This window comes from Ambystoma mexicanum, chromosome 4p, assembly GCF_040938575.1.
Source record: "Ambystoma mexicanum isolate Mex_15411 chromosome 4p, UKY_AmexF1_1, whole genome shotgun sequence".
Classification (NCBI taxonomy): domain Eukaryota; kingdom Metazoa; phylum Chordata; class Amphibia; order Caudata; family Ambystomatidae; genus Ambystoma; species Ambystoma mexicanum.
This window is the reverse complement of record NC_090927.1, coordinates 1,025,473,101-1,025,487,327: the sequence shown is the minus strand read 5'-3', so window position 1 is coordinate 1,025,487,327 and position 14,227 is coordinate 1,025,473,101.

Here is a 14,227-nt window from a genome sequence, read left to right as displayed (position 1 = left end):
GGGGAGGGGGAGTTTGGGGAGCATACAGACACACAGACGACCAAGTGGGTGGGGAGCATACAGACAGGCGACCAAGGGGGGGGAGCATATGGACACACAGGCGACCAAGGGGGTGTGGGGAGCATATGGACATACAGGCGACCAAGGGGGGGTTGGGGAGCATACGGACACACAGACGACCGTCATGGACAGGGGTAGACAGGGCCTTAGGAGTTGGCCTTGTGAGGAGGGCCGGCCAAGCCTGCCGGCCTTCCCATTGGGCGAGATGTAGACAGCCCCAGCCAATCCCATACACCCAGCAGCACCGTGCCCAGCATCCTGGTGCAGGCAGTGGAAACGACCATCTTAGAATGGCAAAAATCCATGGACGTAAGGCAGGTAAAATGCAATGCGGCAACAAACAGAGCGTTATCAAAGCTCAACAGTGTTTAAACAATCTCGCTGATAAGATGTCTATGCAGACACAATTATTGCAATATTCAACAAAGTCAATGTGCCGATGCGCGCCTCGTGTGGGAGCCCAGTGGTGTGGGGCTTACCTTTGCACGTGCATGCAGGCATAATAGTAGAGAGCAGGGGAAGAAGAAAGCTGCAGTCGCTCCGGCAGCCGCATGTGAATAAAGAAAAAAGATGACTAAAAGTAGGTGACCTTATTATTACAAAATACATTTTGTTGTGTGTCTTGAAAGCACATTTGCAAACCACATGGAGATTAGGCTCATATTACTTTTCCTGGGGAGGAGGATGGGGTGGGGCAACTAAAATTGCACTTTCTTTTTAGTGTTACACATATTTCTATAAGGATATGTTTGTCAGCATGGTTTATCATGTGATTTGCACCTGTACCTCTTTTACTGCAATGGGCCTGTCAACTCCTGGAACTTGCTCTGGGTGGACGACGTCTGGTATCTGTATGAGCAGTCTTCACAGCCTCCACCACACTTGGGTCAGGGTACAACACATGCCAAATACCTCCTGCAGAGGACAACCCGCCATTAATTTTCTGTGAATTGTTTAATTCATTTGTCCTTGTCTCCACTGGGGTCTTGATATCTCCCTTTCCAGTGCAGGGAACCACACAAGGGGACTTTCTGGGTTCATGTGTGGGTTTTTCAGTCCCGATGGTGGACAATTTGCTATCAGATAAGTGCAATGCTGCATATGCCCGTTGTAATACAATGGGAGGAAAGTGTTCTTAAATGAAGGCTTTATTCCGGCAGGGTGAAGTTTGATTTTGTTCCACCACTAACAAAGAATAGCCACACCCACCCTTGTGTGGCAGTCTCATCTTTTTTCTGTGTTGTTTTTCCCCCATGCAAAAACATAAATCTCTCCCAGTGAATGCTATGCGTACATGTCAATATGCCCCATTACGTTTTTAAAGTGCAAGTTTATTCCTGTTTTATTCCTTGCATCCTGGAGCTTGTATTCCCCCATTATAAATCCAGACTCTACGTCCCAGAAAGCAGAATGAAAATATTAGCACTGGACCAAGGTCTCTTGAACGGATGTTTGCATGTATATGGGTGCATAATGGAGATTGCAAAATTGTACACTTTTTTAGACTCTCTGATTTAATAAAAGCGCTGCCCACCACAGCCTCTCTGAAGCTTTGTTAAACTTAATGGAAACCAATTTACTATCAAAAATAATAATCTGTAAACAAACATGTGTGTCTATAGCATGATTCAGAGATTTTTTTAAAATAATGATTTAATGAATGCTCCTGCCGTAGATCAACGTTGTCACATACAACACACACAGCAAAAGTGTTTACCAATAATAATACAACACAGCATCACAAATAACAAAAGTGGATCAGAGACCGGACTCAGTCGGGTCAGTATCGGCCACGTGCTAAAAACAAGCATTGGCAAAGCCACTGAAGCCACGTGTAAAACAAGCATTGGCAAAGCCATTAAAGTCACTGAAGACAATGGATAGAGTGCTATTCCTATGGCGGCAAATCGGTATACCCTGAAGATAAAGCTTAGCGACTGGGCATTATTTGATAAAGAAATAGTTAAGTGCAATGGAACTTTTATTGCACAAATAAAAGTTCCAAAAGAAATAAACTCTGTGACATTTTTAACCACATTAAAATCCTAAATAACGGCAAACAACGTTTAAACTAGGTAAACATTCCAACATTTAAATGCAGTAAAAATGTGTGCCTAGAGTTACTGGATTGTTTTTACCGAGAAACAAGTTGGAAAAAATCAAAAATAAATCTTCGAATGTAAGACCAAACAATCCTTGCTGGTAATACAATACAAAATAAATGCAGTAAAAATGTGTAGTGTTGCTGGATTGGTTTTTATTGAGAAACAAATTGAAAATAATCCCAAAATAATCCTCACTTTAAAATCAAACAATCCTTGCTTGTCAAAAAATCCAAAATAAATCCAGTAAAAATGTGTGCCTGCTAATTAGTGTTAGTGGATTGTTTTAACTAAGAAACAAGTTAGTAAAAATCCAAAATAAATCCTGTAAAAATGCGTGCCTGCCAGTTAGTGTTAGTGGATTGTTTCTACTGAGAAACAAGTCAGTAAAAATCCAAAATAAATCCTCCAACCCAAGACAAATAAATCCTTGCTTGGAAAAATCCCCAAAAAATCCAAAATAAATCCCAAAAAAATCTGCAGCTTAAAAACAAGCCAGAAGCAATCCAAAAACAATCCAAAAAGTGGATTTCTTTTTTACTAGGGATGCTGCTAAACTTTTGGATACATAGGTAGGTTATTTGGGTATAAAGCACGCGAAAGTCCTGGAATGGCTGCTTAGAACACGTACTGTACACCCACCATGTGTATGCAGTGCCTGAGATGACGAGCAATGCACGGTTAGGTAGCTCGGTGGGTCAATACTGTTTGCACCAGGCTTTCCACATTACAGGGACTGAGGTGCTCCGATTGGCTGCTGCCCCCTGCAGCACCTGTTCATTAAAACGTGCTTTCTTATAAAGGCAGTTTAGAATGATAGCTCTTGCTTTAATGTTGACATGGAGAACATTGAAAGAAAACGCTTTCTCCTTGAACGCTCAAGCTCAATTCCAATTTTAATTCAGAGCTTGATCCGCTGCTTATGTGCTGTGTTGGCCATTGCTGACCCAAAAGGTACACGTCTCTTTATTAAGGGGGACTGGAGCGTGCGTGCAGTAGAGGGCATGGTTGCTGCAATTGTTCAGTGTCCAGGTTCCTATGCGCATGGTCGCTTCGAGTGCTGCCAGCCAGATGGGTTTTCTTTAGGGCAGCAGCTGCGTTTTGAGGTACGGGTTGATATTCGCAACTCTGCAGATGTACGGGGCGTTCATTTGGAAAAGGTGCATTATGGGAGTTGTAGTTTGGGTTTGATGCCGCTTCCTTGGGTGGTGGACACAGGCGATCTTCTGTTGATTTGTGTAGTATTGCTTTAAAGTTAGCCCGTGTCTTGATGGCGCTACTTTGTTTTAAGGGCATTTAGGAAAGGTGCAGCCCGGTGACACGCTGCTGTGGCTTTCGTGCAGCAAGGACATCTGCAGTGCAAGTGTATTTTTGCTGAGGAAAGGCTCTGCATAGAAGAAAGGGTTCTTGGAGATTAGGTGCTTGGACTGAACAAATAGTGCTGCTGTGGCCTCGTAGCACTGTAGGATGGCGGAATGTGCAGGGCTGGACACTTGTGAGAGGCTGCTACGCTGCAGCTTGTTCATAGGATTCTAGATAGAAGTGTACGCGACAGTCTGTGAACGTGACTCTGAATTTCCGCGTTGATTAATAAGCTCTTCTGGCATGGGTTCAAGCATAGCCCTGGCACCGTGGGGGAAATAGATTGACCGGTCACAGTGGATGAGTGTTCATAATTTTTTTTTTATTTAAAACGAGCTGGTTGCGGTATTGGTTTCGCTCACTCTACCCCCGCCCACCCTACCTCCACTCTCTCTACCCCCCACTCTCTCTACATACCCCCACTCTCTTTTCACCTACCTACCCTAACCCCTCCTCTATATCCACAGCCACTCTCTCTACCAACACCCACAATACCCTCACTCCTTCGACCACACTACCACCTCTCTACTGCCATGCACCCCATACCCTCTCTCTCTACCCCATCCTACCCCCTCTTTCTCTTCTCAACCCTACCCCTCTCTTTTCCACAGCATGCACCCTACCTCCTCTATTCCACCACCCACCCACCTTACTCGCTCTCCCTATCCCCTTTCATCCTTCATCTCCCACTCTTACTTTATTTCTTACACTCTCACTCTCACTCTTTCTTGCTCATGTTTCCTCTTGCTCATCATCAATGACACCATCTGTCAATGGCTTCCTCTGTTGCTGTATTCCCCTTCTCACTCCATTGCACACCCGCACCCCTTATCCCATCCTCCTTTAAAACTGTGCATTGTCCTCCTTGCACACCAGTGCATATACATGTAAAATGCAAAGGACAGCAGTAAACTGCAAAACTATTGGCTTTGCCAATGCTTGTTTACTGTGGTATTTATTCATGTTTTATGTATTTATTGTTCGCTTGTTAGGTGCTTATATAGCAAGTAAATTCTGTTTCAAAGCGCCCACAGATCAACAGGGAGGGGACATGGGAATGAGACACATTAAAATGCCTAAAACTATTCAATACAGTGGAGGGGGAAAAGGACAAACCTGCTGTGCCTTGTGAGTATTCAGAACGTGCAAGCCCAGAAGGGAGAGGGCAGTGGGGATAGGTGCTGGGGTGCCTGCGCTCGTGGGTGAGCAACAGGTGAAGTGCAAGGTATGGTAAGTGTGAGCCTCCAGGACGGAGGTTGTGCTGAAACAAGTACTGAGGATATATAGAAACTGGGGCCGATTCGTTGTGGGAGGTCAGGGCTCAGAGGGTGCAAAAGGGCCCTGGACACCAATCAAAGCAATTGTGTTCCATAGAAGGCAGCCAGCCAAGGAAAGCGATTGACCTCCTGCTCTCTGTTTAGAGAAATGCTATACACACAAAAAGTTGGTGCCAGAGATTGATTGATTGATTGATTGATATTGTATTTCTATCGCGCTCGTACACAAGTGTTTCAGAGCGTGAGGAATGAAGAGGTCTATAGGGAGTATATTTAGTAAGAGAGAGTTGCAGATAGAGTGATCCCCGGTCCCAGACAGCTTTGTGGATGACACAGAGGGATTTGAATTTAATCCGTGCTGCACATCACATAAGCACAGTGTCATTTTTTTTTTACTGGGCATCTATGATGAAGCAAGAATATGTGTGTCATTGCATGCTAATCTGGCATTTTTGGACAATGTGGAATTCCATTTTCTTTAACTGGGCATCTGTTATAAATCAAGCATGTTACGTGTATATATGTGGCTAGACTGGCATTTTGGGGCAGCTGGTCTAGCCATTTCTTAATGTGCCATGGCATTGTTTACTGGGCATCAAGAGTAAAGCAAGATATGTGTTGTTTTCTAGACTGACCTACATTGTGCATTCAATTTCGACATGTTTTCTTATTGTGATGTGGCATTTGTAACAGTAAAGCCAACAGGAGTATGTCCTTATCTGTGGCTACCAGCCTATTTTAGCAGAGCCAACATGGACATGTTTTCTTATAGTATAATTACTGGCATTATGCTTAAAGTAAACATTAGTATGTTCTTCTATAAACATACAGCATATATCAGTGCAGCTAGCCGGGAAATGTATGGGCACAGCCAGCATGAAAATGTTTTCAGACTGGCATATATTGTTTGCCAAGCCATCATGAAAATATATTGGGAAATGCTTCTGTGCACCGTTAGAGACTTCCGTTTTTTGCATTTTTGGATTGGAGTTAACCTCCAAAAGCAATTGCAAACTGTTGCCTAGGGATCTAGGCCCAATGAAGGACGCACACACGGAGAGATAGGAGGAACGTCTTTATTCTTAAACAACCAAACCCAGTCTGGCGCTTACCGCGCACGTGCCCCATAACTCCCTTGCCCAGTTAGACTCCGCCTTTCCAACGGAGGGGGCTCGTGAGCGTTAACCCGTTGAGCCCCAGGTAACACTACCCCCGAACAATATGTCCAAACATCAACTTGACACTCTGTGTCCAAACAATAACTCAACACTCTTCAACAAGTCTCATTGGCTTCCTTATGAGTCGTCTCGGCTTCTCACCTTGAGTCCCAGGATCTGGCTCCTCTTCAGTCGCTCCCCTCTGGCTCATGTCCCCGGGGTCTCCTTCCGGGGGGAACCATTCATCATCCCTCTGCAACCTTGGTTCTGGTGAGAATGCCCGATGAGGTCCTTCTGTGTTTTCTCTTCTTGCGTACTGCCTGAACTGCTGACAGTTTCTGGTGACGGCCCTGTTCTCGTCTTCAGCCGTTACCATCGTCCCTTTCACTGCAACTATCCTCATGGGGCTTGGAACAAACCGCGGGTCTGTCTTTCTAGCCGTCGGTTGTTGTACCAGGACTTCATCTCCTACCTGGAACTCCGGCGGCACCGCTCCTCTTCGTGCATCGGTGCGGAGCCTCGCATTTTCTTTTGCCACCGCGTCTCTCTGGAGCAGATCATGGTCAACCGGCTCTGCCTGCGCCGCACTTCTCGGGATGCGGGTTCGCACCTCATATCGGAACATGAGCTCGGCGGGCGTCTTATCCGTGACCTCATGAGGAGTGTTCCTATAGTCTCTTAACAGACGGCATAGCGCTTGGTGTGTATCAACTGCGTCAAGCCGTGCCCTCTGTATAGTCTTTTTGATCGACGCCATGAAGCGCTCGGCCATTCCATTCGCCTGGGGGTGGCGAGGTGTGATCTTCATGTGCCTGAACCCCAGGTGCTCTGCCAGTGTCCCAAACTCATGTCCACAGAATGGTGGTCCATTGTCGGACTTGACCCATTTGGGGATCCCCCACTCACTAAAAACCTCTTCTATCGTCGCCGCCACTTGGGTAAACGCCGTGGAATTGACCACCTTGGCTATCGGGAACCTTGAGTGCTCATCTATGAAGAGTAAGATGTAGTCACCCGCTTCGGTCGGCCCATAGAAATCCATGGCTACTCGTTCCCAGGGGTGATCAGGTATTTGAGTATGCTGGAGTGGGGGCGGTCGTTCAGCGGGGGCTGTGCACTGACAGGCGTGGCAGTTCCTTACCCACTCGTCAACGGCTGCATCCAGGAGAGGGAACCACACGTGGCACCTGAGCTGCTTTTTTGTGTTCTCGGCTCCTCTGTGGCCTTCGTGCGCTTTGCTAACCACCTCACTCCTGAGTGTGGCGGGGATGACGATCCTGCACCCTCTGAGCAGAATATTGTTGTCCTTCACCGCAAGTTCACCATGTACTCGGGCTAGCCGCTCAATTTCTTGTTTGTTCACCCCAGGGTGCGCTAGGATGGCTCAGGGGTGATCTTTCCATTTGCTGGCCATCGTGAGGCTGATCGCCAGAGCTGTCGTTGGATCGGCTGCTGATGCGGCGGCTACTCTTTCAAGGGACAGCGCCGGAGGCAGCGAGTGGGCCGCCACATATTGCACATAGGCAACGTCACCCCTCCGCGCGAGCGGGGCCCCTACGGGGTGTCGTGAGAGGTAGTCCGCGGGGTTAAGGTCGCCCCCGGGCGATGTACGATGTCATAATCGTATTCCTGGAGGCGGATGCCCCACCTCTCAATCCTCGGCGGCATCTTGGTGTGCGGGTTCCCAAACAGTGATAGAAGTGCCTGGTGGTCGGTGATCAACGTGAACCTTTTGCCGATGATGAAGTTGTGGAAATGTTCACACGCCCAGACTGCTGCCAAGCTCTCCTTCTCGGCCTGGGAGTAGGCCAGCTCAGGTGTCGACAGCGCTCGGCTCGCGTATGCAACCACGTGTCTGGGATTAACATCCGCGCCGCTGGTTTGGGCCAGGATGGCACCGAGGCCTACGGGGCTGGCATCCACTACCACCTCGGTGTGCCACTGTGGGTTGAAGTATGCGAGACGGTGAGCTTCCGCGAGGGCTTGCTTGATGTCCGCGAAGGCCTGTTGGCAGGCCGGTGTCCATTCGAACGTCGACTCCTTCTGCAACAGTTTCCTCAGCGGGTCTGTGATGGAGGCGTAGTGGGGGATGTACCTTGCACAGTATCCTGCCATGCCGAGGAACGAGCGGACGTCCGCCACCTGCCGGGGCTCGCCTAGGTTGGTGATCGTGTCGACCTTCTCGGGGTCGGGCAGCATGCCATCCTTGGAGAAAATATGTCCAAAGAACTTGAGTTTCGTTTTACTGAACCGGCACTTCACGATGTTAAGTGTGAGGCCGGCTCTCTGAAGGGCTTCGCACGTGTCGTGTAGTGCCCTGTCATGGGCTTCCTTGGACGATCCAAAAACGAGTATGTCGTCACTGTAATTTAAAGCCCCTTTTACAGGCCTGATGATCTGGCGTATTGTCTCCTGGAAAATCTCAGCGGCCGATGAGATTCCAAAGTTCAGTCTCCGGTATCTGAAAAGCCCATCGTGAGTCGCAAACGTGGTGATGGGCCGGGAGTCAGGATGGAGCTCCAACTGATGGTACCCCTGATTTAGGTCCAGTTTGGAGAACATCTGGGCACTGTTCAGCAGCACGATCATGTCTTCAATACATGGTCCCGGGTGTCTCTCCCGTTGTATTGCCGTGTTGGCCACCCTCATGTCCACACACAACCGGATCTTACCCCCTTCTTTGGGGACCACCACAAGGGGGGACACCCACGGCGTCGGCCCCGTCGCCAGTTCGATGATGCCGTCGCAGAGCAGTTGCTGGAGTGCCTCCGATACTGTCGCCTGAAGGTGGAAACCAACCCTCCTGGGGTGCTGCGGCACTGGCCGTACGTTGGGGTCGATGTGGAGCTTGATGGGGGGTCCCCGGAGCTTTCCTAGCCTCTCGCAAAGTTTGGGGAAGGCACTCGCGATATCGTCTTGAGAGACAGGCGATTGAGTCTGATGAGAGGCTACCGACCCTACTACGTTCCCCGGGCTGGGGTTGGCTGCTGCGGCGGTGATTACGTCTCCCACATTTACGTGGATCTCGATCAGCCCCAGGTGCGATGCCGTGTGATAGCTGAGGAGGCATCGACTCCTGGCGAGGGACCGTATCACGTGAATGGTCGCCTCCACTTGCCGCCCATTCAGGAGAAGGCATTGGGTGAATTGGCCCACGGTCCGTAACGGGGTGGCGGCTCCCCACTGGAAAATTCTGGAACGGAACGGATTGAGCTGTGGTGGGCATGGTATGCGGCCATAGTCTTGTTCGCCCATGATGTTCACTGTGGCCCCGGAGTCAATCATAAATTGAAATTGGCAGTTCCCCATCTTGAGCGGGATTTGCGGGGCCTCCCTGGCCTCTTTGTTGTCGAGTATCAGGTTCACAAACTCGTCGTGGTCGTATTGGTCCTGCGGTGCGTAGTAGGCCATCGCCTGGTCCTCCTGGTAGAGGGTCTCGGGCCTATATTCCGCAGGAGGATTGTCATATTCGTCCGTGAGGTGTCTAGGCTGTTCGGCCTGATCGTACGGTGGGGCATATCCTGCCGCTTGGTATTCGTCCATCGCTCTGACGTAGCGCCTCTGCCCAAAACCCTGTTGGTATGGTCTTGGCTGACTGTACTGCAGGGGCTGCGGCCGGAAGAGCATTCTGGGGCCCGCCTGGGGGTGCATCGGGGGAAACGGTACACCCTCCCTGCAAACGGAGTGAAAATGTCCTTCTCTCCCGCAGTTGGTACATCGCTGAGACAGGGCTGGGCAAGACCCCGAGTGGGGGAAGGACATCCCGCAGCGGTAGCACTGTCTTTGAGGACGCGGGGCGGACGTCGAAGAGGTTGCCGGCGATCTGTAGGGCTGAGGGCCCCTGTCTCCTTGACGGGGCGGTTGTATGGCGGCTACAAGTTCCCCCATGTCTGATTTGGAGTTGTTGGAGTGTCCCATGGCTGAGGCCTGCGCATCCACTCTCTCATGGATGCGAGCAAGTTCGCTCACCTCAGGCATGGTGAGCGGTTTTTTGAGTAGCTGTTTCTTGAGAGCGGGGGAGAGGCAACCTTCGATCACCCTCAGCCGAATGGCTTCCTCTAGCGAGAACGCATCAAATTGGCAGTTTGCCCCTTTCACTCGTAGGCGTGTGATGAATTCGTCGACAGTCTCTTGTGGGAGTTGGGTGCACTGGTTGAACAAATATCTTTCGTAGTCCCGATTGACCTCGATGATCAGCAGTTTGTCCAAAGCACCAATCAACTTGGGAAACGTGTCTTGGTCTGTGTCCGGAATAGCCTTCACAACCGTTTTAATTTCCCCCCCTACCAGGTTGAGGAAAATGTCTCTCATGTTGGGGGAGTCTCCGTCGCCGGATCCTCTCACGAAATGACGAAAATCATCCATCCAGTCGGTCCACCTGGGGCCTTTGGTGGCTTGAGGAGTCATGGTGAACGGCGGGGGCAGGTGTAGTTGTATCGACTTCGCCACCCGCGGTAGTTGAGGAGAACCCTGGCTGGACCCAGCGTTGGAGGGCGGGGTGCTCATGGCGCCTGGGAGACTAGGCCCGCACGTGTATATGCAGCGCGTGGGGCGAGGTAGTCGGGCCTAGAACGAGCCCACGTGCACCCAGCGTCCGGCAAAGGGGTCCACCGCTTCTGTCGATTCAGGCCCCTTTCCGGCCGGCGTCACCGGGCAAGGTATAGGATGGAGGCGCGGGCGGGATCGCTTCCGCGGAGCTTCGGAGGAGGAGGTCCGGCAAGGCGGATCCGGTGGACTGCCGTGTTGCGCGGAGGAGGAGCAGGAGGAGAAGGATCGCTGGGTTGCCCACCACGTGGGAGTGGAGAACAGCGGACTGCTGCAGGAGGAGGACTCCAGTGTGCGGGAGAAATCCTCGTCGCCAAATGTTGCCTAGGGATCTAGGCCCAATGAAGGACGCACACACGGAGAGATAGGAGGAACGTCTTTATTCTTAAACAACCAAACCCAGTCTGGCGCTTACCGCGCACGTGCCCCATAACTCCCTTGCCCAGTTAGACTCCGCCTTTCCAACGGAGGGGGCTCGTGAGCGTTAACCCGTTGAGCCCCGGGTAACACAAACTGCCTGGCTTTTTACCCAATTTTTCTCCTAAAATGTGCTATATAATACAGCATTTTATCCCAAAAGTTCTCAGGGCTAAACCACCCCCCAGACCACCCGTGATTGGTTTGGGCTCACTCGCTACGATCACTTACTCTGGCATTGTGCTATATATATTGTGTTGGGATCAGCAGTGGGGAGGGCCTGTTTGTCAGTGGAATGTGCAATGGTATTATGCCATAGGACTAGAGAGAATCCAGAGAGGGCAGTTGGCTGAGGGAGGACAGCGAGAAAGGTGGGTGGGGCTTCGATCTTCAGTACTTCATGCAATCCTAATAAAAAGTTACCAGGAAATATCAGTGTGGAGAGTCATTACAAATATTTGTGACAAATATGTATTCCCCTCGAAATAAGCAATTCACCAGGCGCCACTGGATTTAAGATTTGCTTGCAGCAATGTCACAGCAAGGCTCCAACCTGCAATGCAAGGAAAAAAAGTGATAAGTTTCATGCTCTCTCTCTGTGCAAGGTGAAGCCGGTAGCGCATCCTTCTCACTTATTTAACTGCTAAATTGTAATTGGAATGTTTGATCATTTCAATACTTCGTGCCAGTTTCTGGAAACTTATTTGAGAGCATATAGCAATAATTGCATTCATTTTGACACAATCGACCCCTTCGCTTCCCGTGTTAATTACACAGAACCATCGCCCCGTTCCACTACTTTATCATTGTCTGCTGTTTAATTTCTCTTTTTCATCAAAAAAAAAATATTTTGCCGTTTGCTTATCTAATTTAATTAAGTCCCTTGCACAGGAGCAGCTCATGTTTCGCTGAAAGACCCGAATTATCATGCTGTTTCTCATTGAAGCCCACAATGGCCGCCGCGTATCTGAAAGGAAATCGATACACTTCCGGCGGCCTTCTGGCGCCGAGAGATGATTTGAATGTGCGCGCGCAGTGCCCCTCGTCGCACCGCAGGCGCGCCCTGCGCTATAATTGGGGTCTGAACAGTGGTTTCAATAACTCTATCTAGCAATTTTTCAGACAGCGGCAGAGAATCCAGTCTGGAATCTGATCCGCGAGACACAGACATACATAGGTGTTCTCTCTTCCCAGCATGCAGAACTCGCCATCTATTTAATGTTGTCAGTCCTCTCAATTACAGGCTCGCCCTGCGCGCTCTACTTAGCGTACCATTGAAGAGGGCAATCGATACGTGCCAGGCTTTGATACACAAGGAAAATCTGGCCTTAACATTGTTCTGTTTTAAATGTAGACTGTTCCCCTACACGCAGCTAACTTCGCTATCCCCAACCAGCTGAGCTTCCTGTAACCATCAGTTAGGGCCGACTACATATCATATTTTCACTTGATTAATATGGTGGCAGGCCCCGATTGGCCCTGTGGGCAATCAGTGGTGGACTGGGCTATAGGGAACTCTGGAGATTTCCCAGTAGGCCTCTGCACTCTGGGCCTCTTTTGTGTGGTTTTTATTTTCAAATTTTCCCAAAGGAAAAGGGTTGGCTGGCTGGAAATGTGTAATATGGGGCCACTTTGAATATGATTTCCAGGGCCTCTTTTGGCTCCCAGGGCACCCCTGTGGGCAATGGGGTAAATAACCGAAGGGCTGGCCAATCTCGTCAAAATGGTCCACTTTTGAAGGACAATGTGGGCCAGTTTGATGAGTTATTGCGCCTTGTAGTTAACCCAAATACACTAAAAGAATGAATATGTATTCAACACGAATGTTACAAACAATATGCCTTCAGGTATTTTTCAAACAGTTTGGGACCAAAGCAAGGAAAACACTTTCATGATTATGGACCACTTTTTTATTGGTGCCCAGGCACATTCTTTCCCCCAGTCTAACTCCGCTGAACACTCCCACGTACATGTGCCATCTCTCTGGTTTTAGGCTTTCCGATGTCGGGACTTCGATGTTAGCCAGCAACACACTGATCACAGTACAACTGCTTGAGTCTGCACAGAACACAGCACCAATCATTAAAAACAGGGCAATGGCAAGAATATGGTTGGAAAATAAAATGGAGGGAAACAGCCATCAAAACATTGTAAGGCTCACTTAATGCCACCAGCATGTTGCTATAAGGCAAAGTCCAGAGCGCAAGAAAGCATCCGAGGATTCATTTTTGGCCTATTGCTGTATGCCCCTTGGGAAAGCATTTGTGAACAATGGGGTTGACTGCTGGTAGAAACAGCCAGGGATTCTGGACCTTACCCTGACTGGCTGATGAACACCTGACTAATGCCATTCAGTGATCGACGGGCAAAGGTCTCAGCAGGGCCCACCGTGTGCAGCAACTGATCAAGTTAGAGGGATAGTTGAGATGGCTCTCAGCCTTCTTACCAACGTACTAAGAAAAATTAAATCAGCGTGTAGGGTGTTTATATCTCTATCAGCTTTCTCAAAACCGAAAATTTCATGCCTCTATTATTACCAGGCGAGGGACAATGAGCTTGTAACAAGCAAGCTCATTGGCCCTCGTCGGGTCGTTACCTACACGACAAAGCCTTTCCTGATGTTCCAAATCCCTTCCTGTCCATTCCCTTTATCTGTATGGCCGCCATGGAAAGGGAGAAGGGACTATGTGTAGTACTTTTGCTCTTTTCCACAACTGCCATTTTCTCTGTTTACTTTTTTTCAATAGTTTTTAATGGCCGCCATGGAAAGGGAGAAGGGACTACATGTAGTCTCTTGTCACCAATCTATGGTGGCCATTTTTTGGGTTTATTTTTTTCCAATACTATGGCTGCCATAGAAAGGGAGGATGGCCTACCAGTAGTCCCTACTCCCCAATCCCTGGCGGCCATTGTTTTCGCTCGTGTTGACAAACGATTTACACGCCGTTTGTCAACTTGAGGAAAAATGCTATTAGTACCCCGTACAATGTGCCAGGGTACTAATAGCAATAGAACAATAGGGGGGTATTGCCACGTCTTTGCTTGGGCTTTTAGCTCTCACCTTGGGGGCTTTACCTGACAAGTAATGCCCCCACTCCTCGGGTTCTATTGCTTAAATAATCCTCAGAACTTTGATTAAAGTAACGATTCAAGCCCCTATTATGCCCCCTCCCCTTATATGCCAATTTCCCAATCCTTGTTTCACAGTGTTCCATGTATAATAAGAGAGACAGAGAGATAAATAGAGACAATAATAGTGTGACAGAGAAAGAGCGTGAGAGATTGTGACAGTGGCAAAGCAAGATAG